This window comes from Cottoperca gobio, chromosome 23 (assembly GCF_900634415.1).
Source record: "Cottoperca gobio chromosome 23, fCotGob3.1, whole genome shotgun sequence".
Taxonomy (NCBI): Eukaryota; Metazoa; Chordata; class Actinopteri; order Perciformes; family Bovichtidae; genus Cottoperca; species Cottoperca gobio.
The window spans coordinates 5,529,157-5,538,431 of record NC_041377.1 but is presented as its reverse complement, the minus strand read 5'-3'; positions in this window follow the sequence as shown (position 1 = coordinate 5,538,431).

The following is a 9,275-nucleotide window of genomic DNA, read 5'->3' as shown; positions in this document are numbered from 1 at the left end:
GAGTGACCGTTGTGTCAACCCTTCTAAGTGCTGGTTGGGTTTATATAGCATTGCATAAGTCTTGTATACTGCAGTGATCTGCGCCAAATCTGCTAAGCATCTGAGCTTCTGACTGGGGTTTTATTTTGAAGGGGACATTGGACCATGGGAGATTAACCTTGCTGTGAGGGCAGCCTTCACATGCAATGATGGATGCACACAAGTGAGCCAGGTGAGGGCGCTGTCTCATTCATCCTCAATCCTCTTCTAAAACCCCCTCAGTATAATCACAGCAGGGGGGGAAATAAATGCTGTGACATAAGGCTGTTTAATCCCTTCTACTCTGAAAAATGTATTCTGTCACGCAGCAATCTGCTCTCTCTTCCTGTTTGTGTTCATTATTTGCTGTAGCAGTGCAGCGACGAGAAGTTACACTCCAGTTATTGTGTAGGAATTTAAAGTCTGCCTGGCATTTTAAAGTCATTTTCCTTGCTTTCTGTCATGTATACTGAATAAAAGGTAGACAAACTACCAAGAACACCTTCAAATGTAATGCAGTTGTATCCTTAGAATCACTACAGATGAGACATTTGTGCTGAATCTTTCTTGACACTGTGTCGTCCTTTTGAGGTAGTAGTAAGAAGTTGGATTGCATTGCCTCACAATATATTATGAGGATCTATTTTCTCTTCCTGTACACACACCTCTCTCTCCGTACTGTACTGTACATCCTGTGCCGGGCCAGCTCCAGCCTGTCCAAACCAGAGCCCTAGAGGGTCTTCATCCCGGCCAGGAATGTCAGTGAGGTGATTGACACGCGTCTGTGTTCCAACAAAAGAGATAGCTGTTATAAGGGCAGACATGTTCAGAGCTACAGTATTTCCTCACATTGAATCACAATACTGTGGTTACAAATTAAAGGAGTACTCAAGCAATGTATTGCACTTCGGTGAAGTTAGGGCGACCTAGAAGAGATAGAATAAAGATGGGCAGAATCGAAGCAGCAGAGGTATCCTGACTTTTAGTCCCTACTAGTATGTGTCAAGCTTCAAAAACAATGTTTCCTGCAATTCCCACAATGCAACTCAATTCACTCTTTCATTTGACCCTCCCTGCTCGGTTAAAGCCCTCATCTTACAAACTCCACTTCTCCAGTTTTTAATGCAGAATTTGAAGTCTCAATGATCTTCAGTTCTGATTCAGTTCCTCTTAAACTAAAGGGGCGCAAACGCTTCCTGTGACACCTGCCATTATACAGCCAAAATTGTTGCATCCCTTCTGGTGAGTTTACTGTTTTATAAATAGCCCAGAAGCATGTTGTAAGTATGTGAAAGCAGTAGCTGGGACAACCTTACTGCCAGTGTGCTTTATTTGAAATCCCCTTTTTGAAGGACTATTGTTCACAGCGGACTCTTTTAGCTATAAAAACCCAGCCCTCTGTTTTCAGCCTTCTCCTGCATCAAAAAGAGGAGGAGGAAGAGGAGGATGATGATGATGGAGAGGGGGAGGCTATCTGTCTCTTCACAGTCCTGACCTCCAGAAGTCCCGAAACCTGAGATCCTCAATGAAATATTTAAAGCTTCAGTTTTATCCGCAATGCGTTGGTCAAGACAAACTGTGGGCCTCCATGACGTAATACCAGCTGTCTGATTGGTCTTTACTGAGCAGGGTGGTCAGGTGACCTGTGCCGTTGTGGCCTTTTAAGGCATTACGATGCCCCGAGGCTCCACATTAGGCCCATGGGCTGTCTGCTGCGAGTTATGATCAATCACTGTTGGCTTTTTCCATAGTGAAGCTTTTAGCAGTAAATCTGCCGTATGCGAAAACATTCTTTAATGAAGGCCCCAGTGGCTCAAGTTATACTCATCTATGTTTAGAGAAGAGTCAGGATAACTCTTCTATGCTTTGTTTTATGACATGAGGCCTCACAGTGCATGGTGCAATCATATAAAACTGTTTGGGGTATAATATGACCCAAAATAATTATTTTGTTTCTTCTTTCATTCCCCCCCCCCCTGCTAATTCCCATCTTTTTTATTTCCCCCAACATGCCCTGCTGCTGGTGAGCTGACAGCCCGTCAACCGATCTAAGTGAACCATCACCCACATGCAGGCTGTGTGTTGGGTTTCTCCAGCTGGGGCTGGGTGGCAGGCAATGGGCTCTCTCAGGTTACAGGCTCTGTTTCACTGACACAAGTGGGGGGTGGGTGAGGGGGTGCAGCAGCAGCAGCAGCAGCAGCAAGCATTACAGTGATCCTTGGGTCTTTACTAATAGATGACCCAATGATTAACATGCCCCCACCTTGCCATCCACCCCTTTGCTGCAACAGGAGCAGACAGCAGTGCTGGTAGTCGCAGTGGTGCAGAAGGTTTGAAGAGCTGCAAAGATTAATCGACTAGTTGTCAAACAATAAATTAATCGGCAACCATATTGATAATCGGTAGCAGTAATTTATTAAGAAAAATAAAGTCAAAATTCTCTTATTCCAGCTTCTTAAATGTGAATATTTTCTGGTTTCTTTACTCCTCTATGACAGTAAACTGAATATCTTTAAGTTGTGGACAAAACAAGACATTTGAGTCCGTCATCTTGGGGCTTTGGAAAACACTGATCAACATTTTCCTGACATTTTATAGATCAAACAACTAATCGATTAATCGAGAAGATAATCGACAGATTGACCGACAATGAAAATAATCATTAGTTGCAGCCCTAGTGGTTTGCATGGACACAATCACTGGGAGTGTGTGTGTGAGACAAATAGATGTTATTCAGAGAACGTGCAGTTTTCTACATAAAAAGTATATTAATATGAATAAAATCTAGTCCTGATCGGTTTTACTTGTATCAAATGTGCATTTTTAATACTAAGCATCCCTAAAAAAAGGACAGCTAGTTGTCAGATATGTATTATTGTTGGCCGTATTTCATGACCTTATTTTTACTGTCATCTTTACATGTTTTATTTTCCCCGAGTAATGATGCTGCACGTGCTGAGGGCAGTACATAATCCCCTGTTCAGTAATCCTCTGCAGAAGTAACGCCAGTTGGAGCAAAATTTTTATTTCATATCAGCAGAGAATTTACACCCCCCCCACATAAATTAGTAATCATCACTCTTATCGTTTTTGATTTTATATTATTGAAAATGTCTTGTCATTTCTTTATTTTTTTATTCAGTATGCCCGATATTTAGAATAAATTCCAATGGTTTAATAATGTAAAATAGACCTATTGCATCAGATGAGCATGCATGTGGAGAGCTTTGATGAAACAATATTATATTACATTCAGCACGCCCTTGTAAAATGATGTTAGATAACTGATTATTTTCAACATTTTATTCAGCTATTTGAGGTTTTATGATGAAATATGGTCTTTGCCTCTTCGTTATTCGGAAGCACTGCTTTGCATCCTCAATAAAGTGATCTCTATTGTTACCATTTAGTTATTTATTTTGTAACAACAGACTAAATCTTGCCGCATTATTATTTCATCCAGCGTCCTATGGCCTGGATCCCAACACGGGAGACGGGTGGCGGCACAAACGCACATCTGATCCCTCCACTGGCGCCTGTTTCCTCTGGCTCCGGCGCGACAGCAGCGCGGAACCAAATGACTGTTTTAAATATTCATCAAGGGCTACTCGACTCCTATACACTCCGGCCTCTCGCACAGATGATCCGCGGCTCCGGTTTCAGCTTTTCCAGGTGGAAACCACGTCAAGGTTTGGAGAGGTTTCGGGCTCCGGCTCCTCAACGCTAAGCTGCAGAGGCGAGTCACTGCGGATTGATTTCACTGTCTCTATCCACCCTGAAAGGAGTGTAACCAAACCCAGCCCCATCACCTCTAAATATTAGACGAGTTTTGTCTACCTAGTTATCTGCCTAATTATCAACAGCAGGTAAATGGACTCTGACTGGCCATCGGAGAGGAGCTCGCCCTCATATATTAGGCATCCTAAGGTGATCAAGGGACATACCTCGGGCTCCCACTTCACCAGGGGCCCCTCTAATGGTGTGCAGCTCTGCGTAAAACCTAGGGATGAGGAGCAACACCGAGGCCCCTGAAGGCCCAGAAGAGCTGCTGCCTTTCAGGACACCGGGCCTCCATCAGGCCTCCATCAGGCCACCATCAGGTCGTATGCATTGGACTGGAAGGGTTTTAATGACATATTTCTGAACAAAGAAAAATGCTATAATATACGCGATGAACAAATACGTTAACATGTTATGTGGGAAGAACAACATATTTCCACTTGTGTTTTGTGTTTGTGGTGTTTTAGCAAAGGTATTTTGCAAAGGAAGTATGTGCACGGGGTAACCACTAGTGCAGGCTTTAAATGCAGTATTTGATAATCATTAGCCATCTGGACGTGGTCATTTGATCCTGCAGCATCTCGACCTAAGAAGTGCAGCCTCAACAGCATCAGCCGACTAAAACTAATCCCGGGATGGGGGGCTGGGAAGCTGCGCCACACAGTCTATCGGATGAATGCACGGTTTAGTAACTGGAAATGCAACGGCGAGCCATAGGCAGGTTGATGGTGGAGCCTGTTTGTTCTCCACATTTGCTTGCAGAATTCACATTAATATGCATAATAGGTTCACGTGTAATTTAGGGCAGTTTCTCCAACAGACTCTCTCACTCCATAGAGACGTCACTGTGGGCTGTAGGTGCTGCTAAAGTAAACTATTGACCTGTAATCCACAGGCCTGCAGGCCTCCTCTCTGCTGCCTATAAAGGCCTTTTAGATTATAATCAACACAAAATAACAAAAAACAGATCTAGCTGTGTGAGACATTGTAATATTGTTATTCTAAACTGCAGCAGTATCTTAAATGTTTAAAGACCATTAGATCTTACATTTATATATTTTTTTAAAGTACAATAGAAATCACTTAAATCCACTGAACGTTAGAAAAGCTCTGACAATGTTACATTTTTAATCGTTATCTTTTTATCTGTTAGCCTAATTTAAATGTGCACGGACTATTTTATTTATTTTTATTATCTAATTGGCATGAATTAAAATTTAAACTGAACTATAAAATACAAATAAATTAGAAATAGAGTGATCTTGATGTCCCAACTGTAGAAAAGTGCCTGCCTTTTTTTTCTTTCGGATTGGGACATTCTAAACAGGGGGTTGGTCCAAATTATTCGTCAGGCAATCGTTTAATCCGGAGAGACAAAACCAATCCTCATCCGCTCAGACTGCAGCAGTCCCCGGGTTAAAACTCCACCACTTTTAAAATCTGCTCGCCTCCAGAGAGATCCACCTTAAAGGCCCCATAGCCTACCTGAGGCCCTGAACGCAGCAGAGCAGCAGACACTCAGGCAGTTTGGATTATTGCTTTGGTGCTTGAAAATGTGTCTTTTTTTTTTTTTTACCGAACAAATCCCTGGACTCGCAGTCTAAACCAGGTCGAGGGAGACTGGGTGGAAGCTGTTTGGGTCCCGCTTCTAGAAAAACGTCCACTGTTAAGAACACAGGTACACACCGGTACGATTTATACCCTTAGAGGCTATGCAAGTTTAAACAGTAGTGTATCGTTTTTTAATGTAAAATATATAAATACAGCATGTGTCTCACATTAAAAAACAAATAAGGAGGACATTTTTCCATTGAGGGCCTAGATTAAAATTACATCTGTGAAATGTAAAGTAAAAATATGGAATTCACATGTAGATAATGAATCGGTCACAGCAGCTGCATTTGAAAGGCAGAATATTAAACCAGTTGCACATTTGTAGGTGCTTTTGTTATAGAAGCTGTAAACCTGCTCGCTCCTTTGTGTGTGCCTGCGCCTTTAAGAAGGTGCACGGAGCACCTTTCTTTCTGCCAGTGTGCAGTTTGGACGCGCAGGTAAAAGGGAGGAGGTTGAGTTTGGAGAGAGAGGGAGCCGGCAGGAGAGAGGGGAGAGGAGAGGAGAGGAGCGCAGGGCTCAAATTGACATTCGATACTCAGGAAGTTCAGAATGCCGCTTGGATTTCTTTTGTTTCATTGTAATTCTGCAGTCCTGCTGCGGGCAACACGGACCCGAGGCTTGTGTTGCCTCAACACGACTTTTAATAGTGGAACTCTTTAAATGATAATAATAATACTAATAATAATAGGTTAAGGACTAAAATGTGTGATGGGTTCGACTTCAGTGCAGTTTGTAGCTTCAGGTGTGACGCACAACGATGGACTCGGAGGAAGGTATGAACCGCATTTTTATATTTTACACTTTTACTCCAGTTAGACTATTAATGATAGGGTTTTATAGCTTAGAAACAAAAATAAGAAAGCAGCGCGATGAAATTTCATTCAAAAATAGCATTTTTACTTAAAAGAATAAGGAGATGTTGCTGTGATTAACACTCGATGCCATTCTGAAATAATGCCCCACAGATCTGTAGTTTGTGGGATAAAGTACATTTAAAATCAGAAAACAAATATAACAGCAATAGCCTGCCCTATGTTATACCAAAAACAAGCTATAAAACAAGACTTTTTTATACCATCTTCTGGCTTAACCGAACAGGTTGAATTTGGTTGAAATAAACCTACAATTAAAAGAATTACAATGTAAAAAAATTAAATTGTCCACCTTTTAATACTTTGAAATAAAACCAGCTATTTTAATGTGTGTTATTTCCGATTATGCAGGAGGTTGTTGGTACGTCTTAATCACGTTGCACCTGCCTTTTTCAACTGCAATAAATACCGAAGTACAAAGGTTTAAGAAGCCTAATCCTATGGATTAATACGGAGTTTGGTATCTTGTACATTGACAGAGGATAGGTAGAATCTATAATACATTTACGAGGAAAAAACACAGCAATCATATTTTACTTGAATAGGATTTAACGGCAATAGAGCTGTAGCTTCTTAGAATAAAAATATTACCAAAAAGTAACGTTATAATAAACTCGATTTAGATTCCTATCAGAATAAAACGAGAAGATGAGTTACAAAAAAGATATTAAATAGGTTTTTCTCCTTGTTCTTAGGGCCTATTTCTTTTTAAACCGGGCATACAGTCAAATACTTCAGGTTGCATTACTGATAGTGAATGTGAATCTTGCTGCAGGATTTAGAGGAGCGATAAATCCTCCTGAAATAACCGTGAAGTTGAGGACTTGTAGACTCCCGATTCAGACAAATGCGATTAACTGAAGGGGCTTTAGAGCTCCTCTGAGGTTAAATTAACGATGGCAGACACAAAAGGCAGTCCGGGCCATGCAACGTTAACATTTCAGTCAAATAAAGCTGTGAGTCAGTTCACATGCTGCTTTATAATGAGGAGGAAAATGATTTTTAAACATTAAGATGTACAACGATACAACATACAATCCTTTAAACATTTATTATAGTATTAGTATTGTTCATTAAAGAGTAACGTAGTGAATTAGGGAACTGGACAGTTTGTATAGAAGCGTGCTAACCTTAAAAATATAACAATTTTAATATGAATTGAATCAGTTTTCTAAAAGTATCCTCATGAAAAAAAGGGTGGTTCCTGTTTACGTAGGCTAATGCTGACGGGCTATGTATTTTAACAGCTGGCCTTGATGTCACATCAAATAAAGATGACTTTGTATGTCATCTATTGACCAGATAACTATCCAAACAAAATGAATATTTACAGAAGGATAACAAAAATGGTATTAGGTCAAACATGCTTTAAAATAATAGCCTATTAATATCATCTTTTAAAATGAATAAATAACTAAAACAAATTAAGTACCGGTGATGTGCAACACATTTAGTTTTTTTATCTCTGCCACTGCCAGGGTGCATAGAGACTTATGTAATAATATATTTCTAAAATCTCATGAAGCTCCATTATTGACTAATTAAGGAAGAAACATAGGCAAACCTTTAAAGGACACAGGTTCTTTTCAACTTGGCTTTTCAGTGGTATTGATTTCCCCAGGAAATGGCAATGGGAGTCTTGCTCAGGGAGCCATTTGGGCGTCTGAGGAATCACTTAGTACATGGTTTGATCGCTGGAATCAATGGGAGCTCCGTGCACTGCAGGGCCCAGGGTGAGGGAGCTAATGGCTGAAGCAAGGGCGGGGCGTCTGAGGGCGGTTAGCCTCTCCGATTCGGATTATCTGCAGCGCAAAGATGCCTTTGACAACACACCCAAGGTCACGAGATGGACTGAAGGTTATCACTCAGCTGCAGTATTGTGTATCATCATTTGTGTGGATTTAATATTCATACTGAGCTGTTTATGCTGAGCTGAGTTGAAAGAGAAAGTGGCATTAGTCGATTTGCTGCAATGTCCACATCCGACTCTGATGGTAGCCATTTTCTGGGATTTGTGGTGAGAGAAAAAATACAACTGGCTTGCTGTAAGTCGCTAAGACATCGTGCCAAAAGACAACCCAGCTTCGATGGAGCTTATATATTTAGCAGGTTAGACAACAAGAACCTGTTAGCTGGCTGTTCATTTGACTTTTATACGGAGATATTTATTTTCAAAAGCGTGCTTTAGATTAAGCATAGATTTCTGTGTTACTACAACACAGAAGAAGTTCACAAAGTGCTTTAATTGGCATTAAGGGTGTATAAACTATTCAGTGTATTTAAAACATACTTAAAAATATTTTTTCTTTATAAACTGCAAAGGTTAAAAAGGTCTAATAGTCTCCGTCATGCAGCAACGAAGAACATTGATGGGACAATGTTACAATGCTAATCTACAGAGCGAATTAAGAGGTCAAGTTTAGGGTGTCACCCTTTGGACAAGTTGAGGGTGTAGGGGGAGGGCAGAGCCAGGACATAAAGAGATTACCTATAAACCATAAGGGCCCTCTTTGTGCCGACCTTATGTTGTCTTACAATGTTTGTTTTCTCATTGCGTCCTAATAAAATAGTAGTAGCTAATGTAGATTCATTCACATATACTTCATCAATTTATTTTCAGCGTTTACACACTGAAATCCTATTAGATTTATTGATTCATTTATTCCCGCTTTATCATGTTTTTACTGCAATGCTACCATGCTGTTTAAATCTCAAAAATCTTAAAAATCATCAAGTGTGGCAGTGTGATGACGGATGAATATACAAGATCGCACACACATAATAACAATTGTAAACATGCATTAGCAGAATAATCACCTGCTTTATAGATTCATCAGCTGTCAACCTTAACTCCCCTTTCCTAGAAATCTAAAGACAGCAGTGCAGGTGATTAGCAGTGAGCTATTACATGAGGATGTTTACTCACTCCTAGGATTGACTGGATTTATATTTAGTTGCCCACATTGAGACACAGTAACCTTTGACCTGTTA